At 42.3% G+C, this 12,958-nt stretch overlaps 1 long non-coding RNA gene across 1 annotated transcript; it reads left to right on the forward strand.

The window, feature by feature from the left end:
* Positions 1 to 2,369: 2,369 nt before the first annotated feature.
* On the forward strand, positions 2,370 to 4,510 carry LOC133569691 (uncharacterized). The gene is made up of 3 exons (XR_009809853.1): positions 2,370 to 2,430; positions 2,507 to 2,564; positions 4,362 to 4,510. It is a non-coding gene; the product is annotated as an uncharacterized LOC133569691 (long non-coding RNA).
* Positions 4,511 to 12,958: the final 8,448 nt, after the last annotated feature.

The raw sequence follows: 12,958 nt of genomic DNA on the forward strand, positions 1-12,958 counted from the left end.
CCACCCGCTGTAACTTTAAGTTGTCGAGTCGTATCATTGCAAAATTTGCTACACACATTTAGGGGACTGACAAACACAATTCTGTAAAATTGTAGTGTGATTGGTTGAAAAACATCCATCCTGTCATCCATTTACTACCGCTCGTCCCTTTCATGGCTATCTTACAGCAAAATGTCTTTGCAGGTGCATGGACAACTAAATGCCCATAAGTCATTGATCATTTTGTCGCGAACTCGCATGGCTGCTGTATTTCTGACCCCAAGATGCAGGAACCAGGAGAACGTAGAGCAGATAAGATGAGTGTTAAGTACTCAAAACAGAAAATGAAGCAGTCTTGCATGTAAAAGTTCAACCAACATAAATCAATTCTCGAGCACTGAGGAGTGCGCGAGTCTGGCATCAATAGGAACATGCTGATTGTCAGCCGGTGTGGACCGGTTGCCAATCAACAGCAGATGAGGGGAAAAAACACAACGCTCAGCGGGACAAACAGGAAATGGAAACAAAATAAGAGCAAATGGAAAATAAAGAAGCACAAACAGAAATGAAGTGACAGATCGTCACACATTTGTCTAATGCAGTGTATCTGTGGGCTTTTAAAACCATCTTTAATCCAGTAGGTTGAATTTCAGGCCTTAAAGAGGAACTGCACTTTATAGGGAATTTTGTCTATCGTTCGCAATCAGTATGAAAGACAAGAAGACAAAAGTTTTTTTTTTTGACATGGAATTATATGCTCATTCTAGGTAGCTTGCAATGCAACTACTGAGCGCAATCAATTCTACCTCTAAATCACTTTAAAAATGCATTCAAAAACCAAAACCAATATTTAATTACGTTTCGTTAGCTGTATAATAACCAAGCTGTAGCGAAATTCTTGTAAGTGCGAACACCGAGGAACTGTCTTTCTTCAATCAATCAATCAAAGTTAATTTATATAGCCCTAAATCACGAGTGTCTCAAAGGGCTGCACAAGCCACAACAACATCCTTGGCTCACATCCAACATCATAAGAAAGAACTCAACCCCATGGGTATAGTGAGAAAAAAAAAAAAGAGATTGCTTGCATAGTAACACATCGTCGTGCATCGGTATTAGCTGTAAAAGCTAACTATGGCAAGAGAAATGTGATCTTTCAACACGAAATTTGTTCGAGTTTGTAATTCACAACACATTGCAATAAGACAGCAATCTATACTGACTGAAAAACATGAACAATAATATTACAGTATATGTAAAGTATTATCCCACATTTCATGTTTTGTTTGTACACAGCTGTGCCATGATACACGCATGACATGCTGCATATACATATCATGATCAATATATAGTGTGACTCACTCAATGGATAGTTGTTCGTCTGGTCCAGCTGACCGGGGACGTTGATTTAGGCTAAGCACACCATTTATGTCGAAATAGCTTGTGTTCAAGTTCCACATTTGCAGCTACAAGACACTATTACCTCACTCTAACGGCTTCCGTCTGCTCCAACGTCTCACTCTTTTTTTCTTGCTGGCTTCTAGAGGCAGCAGTTCATCCTCCGTTCATTCAGCTTCAAAAAGATAAGGATGTGAATCCTCATTTGTCCAAAAAATAGTTGTCCTCGTTGTTTGTTACCAAGTTTGCCATGATCAGACCACACACAAGCGTTTTGTCTCCGGAAGTATGAACACACAGTTGTTGCACAATAAACATGCAATTTAATTAACCACTTTCAGCTATGCGAGGATACATACTAGTGAAGCTCTACAGGATATCATCCATACAATACAATCGAAAACTTTGCAACAAGTCGAAACACATTCAGGACACGGTCACAAGAATGTTTCCCCGCTTGTACACCTCACACGCTGTCAGTCTTGTATAGTCACCAGCACTCCCACAGGTGTCACATTACCGCTAATAGGCCAGATACCACATCCATAGTGTCTCACTTACCGGTGGCCTTGCGACCCAACACACACATCTAGAAGAAAATAAAACATAACTCGAAAACATTCAGAGAGCACAGAACTCCATCGGGCCTTAAAGTGCCATTAAAGTCTCAGTAGTAAAACAAATTCCTGAATCTAGACATTCCATATCCATATCCAAAGCAGCCCCCAAAATGCAATTACTTGGTCCTTGACCAGGGGCGTCGCCAGACATATTTCACTGGGGCACGTGCTCCACTGTTGATCTGCAGTGCCCCAGTAAAAATGTCACCAATACAAAAAAAAAACGCTTCAGAGTTTTAAGTCTACATAACATAGACAACAGCGCACATACTACTTAGTATGGTAATTGATTGCTACTGTATTCACTCCACCAATGAGCACATGGGTAATTAATATGGTAATTTATTCACGTGTGGATCGAGACTTCCGTTGAGAGAGAGAGAGAGAGGGAGAGAGAGAGAGAGAGAGAGAGAGGATGCGAATCACTGCTGAGGTAGGTAACGTTAGCCAACAACAATTTGTTAATAACATTATTTTGATTTCGATTTGACTCAAACTGTAACTCCTAGATGGATATCAGAAAGTTATTTGCCCGCAGCAGGGAAGAAGCAGCGAGGAATGAGAGATGTAAGTGAAGTCCTAGCTAGCTAGGCAACATCATTGTCTTAAGTTGATGCTAAGTTAGCTAACGTTATTCCTTGTATCAAGACAAACATTCATTTGCTGTACGAGCTGTCGGGGGAATTTCCAATGAACATGAAACATAATGTTGGTTATTGTCTGCTGGTTCTGCATCAATGATGATTTGGAGTAAGCATGTGTGAGTTGAGTGCTTCTCAAATGGTTTATCTTCAGGAAGAAAAACATTTTTCCATATCATCAAGTCGTGAGCCAAATTTTTAAATCAGGTTTATTTCACAGAAAAATAGCACAGTAGACTTGTTTTGTTAATCGGTGTGACTTTGACTAAAATAATCTTGTTTTGTCAGCAGAAAAATGGCTACAGCTAAAGCATCTGGTTTTGTTTCCAGAAAAAATAGTGACATTTCTGTATTTGTTTTCAGAAAGATGGCTGAAAATATCTGGTTTTATTGCCCCTTTTAGATTTTTTAAAAATATATTTCTATGTCTGTCCTGAGTCCTCCTCCAACTTGTTAGTCGGTTTGCCTTTTGCTAAAATACTCACTAATAGTCACTAGAAAAATAGCTAAAAATATCTGGTTTTGTTGCCACAATTTGATTTTTTTCTCCCTAACCTTTTTTTTTTTTCCATGCACACATCTGTCTGCGACTCACAGAAAATGACACACAATCCACTTTTATGTCACGACCCAGCAGTTGGGAACCACTGGTCAACTGTATAACAGTTACTGTAATATTTCCATGTCTGTCCAGAGTGATTGACCACTTTGCAAAAATGAAAACGAGACCTTCCAGTTTACTTCTCAGAAAATGATTCCCTGAACAGACACACAACAGTTGTTCATTTATTCTACTACTGTGGCTTTATTGTTTTGTGTATATTTTCTAGTTTTGTGTATCTGAAATAGAATTCGCCACATTGCCATTAATGGAAATTAAATAATATAAAAGAACCCAGAGATGTAGGGGTGCTTTATTTTTTGATTTACTTTTGTAGATTTTAAATTTGCAGATGATTACTGCAATAAATATTTCAAAAAGATTCATTACTCTTCCTTTTTGCTTTTACCAGTAGCAGTTTAGAAGTCTGGAGTAAAAAAGTGCACAAGTAGGTCAAATGCATTAGTTAATTTCAGGTGGTTCATCAAAGATCCATACAACATAATCTGATATGATTTCATGGTTTAAAGCACTATTTATGTATTTTCTATGATAAATAAGTGCTAAAAAATGTTTTTGCTTGTGCGCTTTGCACGCTCACATGAAGTATTTGTGCCCCAGGTGTGCCCCAGTACAGTATTAGGTCTAGTGACGCCCCTGTCTTTGACCCATTTCTGACATTTCCTGAAGGTTTCATGAAAATCCACCTGTAACTTGTTGAATCGTTACTAACTAACAACCATCAGACAACAAAGGTAATGAATATGGCTCCTTCAATGTTCTGTTAAAAAAGCAAAGACCTTAACATGTTCTTTAAATTATATTCAAAAGTGAAATTGGTTGATAGTTGCTACATAAAAGAGGGTCTTTATCACTCTTGATGAGGAAAGATACTTAGGTATCTAACATGGTAGGGGCAAAAATTACCCTCAGAAAATGATTCATTATATGCTCTCTGAATGTCTGGTGATATCGTGACTGAGAACAATTAAAATAACTCACCCGTTAATGCATCTGGGCCTGGTGTCTTACACTTCTGAAGTGACGTGGTCGCTTTGTGTACCTTTGTGACAGAATGGATTGTACAGGTTCCCACATAGGTCTTCACTAATTTGTCAACAGGGTGATGACCCTCCCAGATGTCGGAGAGACATTGGCTCTCTTTGTTGGCCCTGCGATGAGGTGGCGACTTGTCCACCCGAATGCAGCTGAGAGAGGCTCCAGCAGCCCCCAGCTACCCCGTAAGAGACAAGCAGTAGAGAATGGATGGATGCATGGTCTCAGGTAACGTCTCTTAATACAGATAGGACCTTTGAGTTTAAGCTGGTTAATGTGGTAGCAAAGCGCCTGATGTGCCAGTAGTTTTCCTTACTTCTCCCCAGTCTCAAAAAAACTTAATTTTTTCCGATTTTGTTGATAACAGATCAACTTTGGAGTGGAGAGTGAGGCATTCTATATAAAAGGTCAGAGGGTAGGCAAAGCATATGTTTTGTCAATATTAGCTATTTGTCTGGAGAATGTTTCTGACTCCGCCATTTCTGCCTTTTTGGAGGATGACACTTATTAAACATTTTGCCCACGATTAACACTTTACAAGTTTCCCGCAGAACGCAATAAGAATGTTGAGGAGAATAATTTGTTTAAAAAAACTAAGCAAGCTACGTATAAAAAAAATATTTTAAGGAAGCCAGGGCTAACAATCAGGAGTTAAGTCTCTGCGGTCAGGAAAATTAATATCAACAGATACAGGGGCATGGTCAGATATAATGATGCTCCGATACTTGCATGAGTAAGAAGCAGAAACATATGGAAACAAGGAGAGTATAACAAAACAAAAACAAAAAATATATTAATAATACATATTGCGCACATACGATTGCTCCAAGCATAGACAAACGACAAAACAAAAACGCCATCTCGACACCCTCATGCATGTCTCAAAATGTCTCTCACATGCATTCAAATTTTTTGTGGTTTATCTTTAATGTTGGAAACCTTAGAAAAAACAGTTGTCTAACGGTTTACATATGGTATATAATGTTCAAGGCCGTAGAGACGAGCGGTAGTAAATGGATGGATGGATGTTCAAGGCCAGATTCCTTGTGGTCTAAGCAAAGATCCTCTGGCAGAAGGCAAACCCGGCGAGGTGAAGATGGTGAGATCCGAATTTGCCCTTCTGCAGGTGCATTTACCAAGAACCATAAACAAGGAGATTAGTAGAGCTTAGCGATGCTAGACCTCGTTATCGACTTCCTGCAGTTCTCCATTATAGGGTGAAGAGAGAGACCTCAGAGAATTGCACAAAAAACTTGGATGTAGATATAAATATTTGAAGGTATATTTGGTGTTTGTGTTGTGGGTTTGGATGAGACCATTGGTGGTCAATCTGAAGCCTGGCTGTGTCCATGTGATATTCAGGACTGCAGCTCTACAATGTTGCCAACATTGTGGGCAACATGAGTGTAGGGCGATCACACAAGTTTAATGTATGCAACACCATCCTGCTTGCTTCACAAACATAAATGTAATCAGGGGGACGTGTTCCTGCACACAATTTTCATAGATGAATTCAAATCTACTTATAGTTGCATAGATTCCCACTAACACTTTGTGCCCAACATCCATCGAGGTGAATGGGAAGGAGAGCCAGTACGTTCTTCCTGAATCATGCATGCTCCTCAGCTTCACTAACATCAGAGGAATACTCTACGAAACAGAGGAAGTCAGACGGTCTTTGCTAAAAGGTACCGTGATAAGTTTAGGGGTCGTTGACACGATAACTATTTGGTTTTTCTGTAGTACCGATAAAGGACTGTGTCCTTTTGGCTGTGTTTTTAATCCGAACACAAATATTTAAATAGGATTTTGTTTCTAAACATTAACCCTAAACCAAACCTAAGCCTTAAAGGGGAACATTATCACAATTTCAAAAGGGTTTAAAACAATAAAAATCAGTTCCCAGTGGCTTTTGAAGTTTTTTTCAAAATTTTACCGGTCCCGGAATATCCCTAAAAAAAGCTAGTAAAGTGCTTGATTTTCGCTATTTGCGATGGGACTATCCATTTCCCTGTGACGTCATACAGTGCTGCCAATGTAAACAAACAATGGCGAATAGCACAGCAAGATATATCGACATTAGCTCGGATTCAGACTCGGATTTCAGCGGTTTAAGCGATTCAACAGATTACGCATGTATTGAAACGAATGGTTGGAGTATGAAACTATTGAAGAAGAAACTGAAGCTATTGAGCGAGTAGCTATTGACGCTATTCATAGCCATAGCATGGCCGAATAGCTGCGATAGCATCGCCAGTAAAATGTGTGGACCAAACGATCAGGACTTTCGCATCTTGTGACACTGGAGCAACTTAAATCCTTCGATTGGTAAGCGTTTTTTTTGCATTAAATGTGGGTGGAAGGAAACGTAATATAGTTGCAAATGCATCTGCAGGTTATCCATACATCTCTGTGCCATGTCTGCTTTAGCACCGCCGGTAAATAGCATGTTAGCGTCGATCAGCGTAGCATGTTAGCATCGATTAGCTGGCAGTCATGCCGCAACCAAATGTCTGATTAGCACATAAGTCAACATCTACAAAACTCACCTTTGTGATTTTGTTGACTTTATCGTTGCAAATGCATCTGCAGGTTATCCATACATCTCTGTGCCATGTCTGTCATCGCCGGTAAAATGTGAAGACACTCTGGCACATTCAATGGGGGTCTGGCGGCAGACACTTTCACATCTTCGGACCAGTGGTGCAACTTGAATCCCTCCCTGTTAGTGTTGTTACACCCTCCGACAACACACCGACGAGGCATGATGTCTCCAAGGTTCCAAAAAATAGTCAAAAAAACGGAAAATAACAGAGCTGAGACCCAATGTTTGCAATGTGTTGAAAATGAAAATGGTGGCTGTATTACCTCGGAGACGTCACGTTCTGACGTCATCGCAAAAAGAGCGATAAACAGAAAGGCGTTTAATTCACCAAAATTCACCCATTTAGAGTTCGGAAATCGGTTAAAAAAATATGTGGTCTTTTTTCTGCAACATCAAGGTATATATTGACGCTTACATAGGTCTGGTGATAATGTTCCCCTTTAAACCGAACCCTATAGCCCAAAAGGCTAACCTTAACCCTAAATTTTGAACCCCTGAAGCCCAAACTAGAAACTGTCCCAATAGGGTTTTGTTTTTAGGTTTGGTTTTAGATAATGTTTGGACCTGAGCTGCGGTTTGGATTAGGGTTTCTTACTGGGGTTTCAAATTCTGATTTCAATCTCAAACCAAAGTATGTGTCTTAAACGGGGGTGTCAAACTCTTTTTAGGGTTTCTTACTCAGGTTTCAAACTCAGGTAAGGGTTTCAAATTAGGGAAAGGTTTCTTACGAGGGTTTCAAATGGGTGTTCAGATTACTTAATCGGGATCAAATTAAAATTAGGGTTTTTCAAACTCAGAATTTTTTTTAGCATAAGTATCGTTAAAAATTCCAGTTTCCATTTTACACTAGAGTTTCAAACTCAGGTAAAGAGGTTGTTTTTTCTTTTATTGTGTCTTAAAATTAAGATTATGGTTTGTTACTCATCTATCAAACTCGAGTTAGGAATTTAAATTTGCGTTAGGTTTGTTAAAAGGGTTTCAAACTTGGGTTAGGGTACCACACTACAGTCTTCGACAATTTCTAATAAGGGTTTTAAACTCTGGTTTTAAGAGAGTTTTTACCAGAGTTTCAAACTAAGGTTTCAAATTGAAGTCAATGTCTGAAGCTAAGGTTACAAATTTGGTTTGGGGTTTCTTACAGGTTTAAAATTTAGTTTAGGGTTTCAAATTAGGATTAATTCTCTGACTAAAGCCTAAAATTGGGATTCTGGTTGCTTACTCAGGATTCAAATTAAAATTATAGATTTTTACTTAAATTTAAAACTCGGGTTAAATGTGTTTCGAATAACGCCATTAAGTGATATCTGCTTTACTAATGCTGTTACTTTAACTAGTAACGAGTAATCTAGTTAATTAATTTTATGTAGATTATGTTACAACCCCGGTACTGAGACGTTTGATGTAACGTGGCATGTTACTTTTTATGTGGTTGTACGTCAACAAGACAGCGTCAGAATCACAGCAATTAAATGCAAAAAATATATTTTTTACTAATGAAAGCAAAAACCAGCCCAGCAATAAAATAAACTGCACATTGTATTTATATAGCGCTTTTCTCTAGTGACTCAAAGCGGTTTTCATAGTGAAACCCATTATCTAGTTACATTTAAACCAGTGTGGGTGGCACTGGGAGCCCAAGGACACAGCAAATGGGACTAGGATTGCAGAAGCAGGGATTGAACCCTGAACACTCAAGTTCCTGGCACGGCCGCTCTACCAACCTAGTTACGCCGCCCAAACTCAATATCAAATAGAAGGCGGAAACATCACACAGCAAACAGCATGTAAATTCACACACACATACACACTACGGGGGAATAACGAATAACAAATCAATGATTGAAGTAACAAACTTGCAAGTGTAAATTTCCCCGTTTGTGGATAAGGAAAAGACAGCCATCAAAGCACATTCAATCTCTTTATTAACTTGCGCTAACACGCCAGTGAAAAGCAGCAGTAGATGTCGTCACTGCCTGCAAACTGCTTTTCTGAACTAACAAACACAGCTGAGCTAATGCTACTCTGGCTGGGTGCTGACATCACTTGGCAAGAGGGACTGCCTTGAGCGTTTGGAGACACACATCCTCCTCTGTGTGTGCTCGCATCTGTGCCAGGCGTTGGCTGCTGACATTGAGGTAGTCTGCCTGCTGAATGGCTGCTGCGTCACACTGCTCCTGTTGCATGCTGCAGACCATTTCTCGTCGGTACAGTGTGTCCGTTTTCCGTGGCGGGGTGGTGGCTCTACTCTGCGTGTCACTTATGTACATTTCAGGGCCTGGCTTGTACTCCACCGTAAGGCAGTAATTCTGAAGTGTCAGGAGCATGCTCTGTAGGCGCTTGGGCGCGCTGAGGAGGGGCTTACTGAAGATGGACACTAAAGGCCGGTGGTCGGTCTCTGCTGTCACATCACCCCGTCCATATAGGTAGTAGTGGAAGCATTGACAGGCGAACACGATGCTCAGGCACTCCTTTTCTATCTGTGCATAGTTTTGTCCCGTCTGGGTCAGGGCGCGGGAAGCAAAAGTGACAGGCTGCCCTTCCTGTAGCAGACAGCAGCCCAGGCCTGTCTGACTGGAGTCGCTCTGTATGGTGACTGGCTTGATGGCGTCATAATAGCGCAAGACCGGTACTGCTGTGACCAGTGTCTTCATTTCCTTCATGGCAGCATCATGTTTTGGCAGCCAGTGCCACGCCACGTCTTTGTCTAGCAGCTTCCTCAATGGTTCACATACCTCTGACAGGCTGGGCATGAATCTGGAAAGATAGTTCACAAAGCCAACACACCGCTGGACCCCTTTAGCGTCTGTGGGGTTCGGCATGTCCAGAACCGCCCTGATCTTGTCAGGGTCAGCTTTGAGGCCCTCGGCAGACAGTATGTGGCCGTGGAAGCGGACCTCCTTCACTCGGAACTGCAACTTTTTCAGGCTCAGCCTGAGCCTAACTTCTCTGCATCTGTCCATTAGGGAAATGAGGTTTGTGTCATGGTCGCGGTTGGCCTCCTCGTCCGTATCCCCGCAGCCAACTATGAGGATATCATCGGCTATGGGCTCAATCCCAGTTAATCCAGCTAGGAGCTCATGTTGCTTTCTCTGATACAGATCCGGAGCAACTGACACACCAAAGGGAAGCTTCAGCCACCGTTTTCTGCCCCATGGTGTCCAGAATGTTGTCATCAGGCTGCTTTCCTCGTCCAGTCGGCATTGCAGGAATGCCTCACGTGCAACCACCAGCGTGAATATACGCGCCTTTGGCAACTTGTACAACACATCATCTAAAGTGGGCATGAGGTAGTCGGACCGTTTCAGGGCTCGGTTGAGTGGCTTTGGGTCAATGCATAGTCTCAATTTATCAGTTTTTTTCACTATGACCAGATTGCTGATCCAGTCTGTGGGCTGTGTGACTGTGGTTAAATGTCCATCCTTTTCGTATTGATCGAGCTGTGCTTTAACAGCTGCCTTGAGGGCCACTGGAACATTCCTGGGGGCACACTGCACAGGTGCCACACTGCTGTCCAGCTCAAAGTGAACATCACCAGGCAGGGACTTCTGGGAGATAGACCTGCTCCCTGACTTGTCGGACGACACCACAATCCGACGAATCAAAGCACAGTTTGCACGTTATGGCGTCCCGGACAGAGCCATAACAGATGGGGGAAGCCAGTTTGCCTACAGTGAATTCCGGGCATTTGCAAGGGAGTGGGGCTTCGAACATGTCATGTCCTCACCGCGGCACCCAAAAGCTAATGGCAAAGCAGAGTCTGCAGTAAAGATTGTGAAAGGCTTGTGCAAAAAGGCGGACCGTGCCAAAGAGGACCCCTGGAAGGCCATTCTGCATTGGCGAAACACGCCCACTAAGGGCATACATTGTAGACCAGCACAGCATCTCATGTCACGAACGCTGAGAACACTTCTTCCGGTGGCCGACCAGCTCCTTGCACCTCAGGTCATCACAGGGGTTTCCGACAAGCTGAGGGGGAAGCATCAGGCAGCGAAGTTAGTGTATGACAAATCGGCGAGGGATCTGCCGGAGCTGAACGTCGGCCAGCCTGTCAGAATGAAGCCACTCCCGGGAGACAGGACGGGCAGATGGAGGAGTGGGGTGTGCCTGCAGCAGTTGGGACTCCGGTCTTATCTGGTCGACGTAGAGGGGACCACATATCGACACAACAGAATTGATTTTAGACCGGCCGAGGCAATGCCTGAGCAACCGCTGGCTCGACCAAAATTGGCCCCAGAGCAGCCTGCGAGTGGCAGTGGCAACAGAGACAATGTTGGCGGTTCTGGGGAGTCTCCAAGGTCTTCACCGGCCCCAAGGTCATCACCGTCTTCTCCGCAGGCCAGAGACTTTCTTCCGGAGTGGGAGGCTGATTAGGCCTCCTGACAGACTTGACCTCTAGGTCACACATGGACTGTGACGCACTTATACACACACACACTCACACACTCGAACACACACGCATACACGCACACACACACACACACACACACTGACATACACTCGAATAAACATACATGGACTGTTTGCACTTTCAAACACACATGGGACTGTGACTTTTGTTAAAAAAAAAAAAAAGTGATGTTCTGATGGAGTGTGATTTGATGACAGGTGTGCTCTTATCCTGCTACTATGTAATGTTACGTTCTGTTTTGCTATATATTTGATATCTGATTTTGGATGTTAAACCAGGTATCGCTATCTGAGGTTGAATATGGGGTTACTAGTATGTTGATGGTCTACAGTTGATTTACAGGCAGCATTGTTCCAGTGTGGATACTTTACTAAAGGAAGGGAGATGTTACAGGGTGATTGTGTTGACATACGGCGCCACCCTGTGGCAGCCACGGTGCCCGCACCTATAACATATCACTGCGTCACGTGTTTTTACCTCAGTTGTACTTCCTAGATGCAGCCTGAATACAAGGTACTGAGCCACAGCGGGAATCTTGTCGTCTTTATAATGCACCACACATTATAACATCACCGTTGGAGCCTTGAAAGACCTCTAAGACAAATTCAAAACCTATTTACCGAATTTTGATCATTTTAATCACATCTGGGACTGACTTCTTCCACACATTGATTTCCATTTCCATAGCAGCAAAAATGTGTGTCCTACTTACGGATACAAAACAATTGTGTTTTCTAATCATGGCAGATTTGGTAACAAACAACTAAGGATTCACAACCTTAGCTTTTTGAATCCGAACATACGGAGGATGAATTGCTGCTTATAGAAGCCAGCACAAAAAAGAAGGTGAAATGTCGGAGCAGACAGAAGCCGATAGAGTGATGTAAAAGCTGCTCGAATCTGCAAATGTGGAACTTGGACACAAGCTATTTTGACATAAATGGAGTGCTTACTCTAAATAAACCGGGAAAAACGTCCCCGGCCAGCTGGACCAAAGAGACAACTGTCCATCAAGTGAGTCACACTTTATATCAATTATGATACACGCAGTACGCTATGCACGTTATTACAACTACGGTACATACGCTGTATGACTAGCCGTGTACAAACAAAACATGAAATGTGGGCTTATACTTTAAAAATACTGTAAAAGGATTGTTCATGTTATTCAGTCAGTAAGAATTGTTGAGTCTTTCGCGTTGTGTTGTGCATTACAAACTCAAACACGTTTCGTGCTGACACAGAAGCTAGCTTATGTCACGCCATGGTTAGCTTTTACGGCAGTAGGTCGTGAGTTCAAACCCCGGCCGAGTCATACCAAAGACTTTAAAAATGTGACCCATTACCTCCCTGCTTGGCCTTCAGCATCAATTGGAATTGGGGGTTAAATCGCATAAATTGATTCCCGGGTGCGGCCACCGCTGCTGCTCACTGCTCCTCTCAACTCCCAGGGGGTGAGACTGATGGGTCAAATGCACAGGATAATCTCACCATAAGCTAGTGTGTGTGTGACAATCCTTGGTACTTTAACTTTAACTTTAATACCGAAGCATGCCAATACCTCACTACTATAGTATGAGTTCCTCAGTGTTTGCTCTTACAATAACAATGTTGCTACAGCTTGTTTGATATACATGGTTACGGGAAGTA

Source organism: Nerophis ophidion, linkage group LG02 (assembly GCF_033978795.1).
Source record: "Nerophis ophidion isolate RoL-2023_Sa linkage group LG02, RoL_Noph_v1.0, whole genome shotgun sequence".
Lineage (NCBI taxonomy): Eukaryota > Metazoa > Chordata > Actinopteri > Syngnathiformes > Syngnathidae > Nerophis > Nerophis ophidion.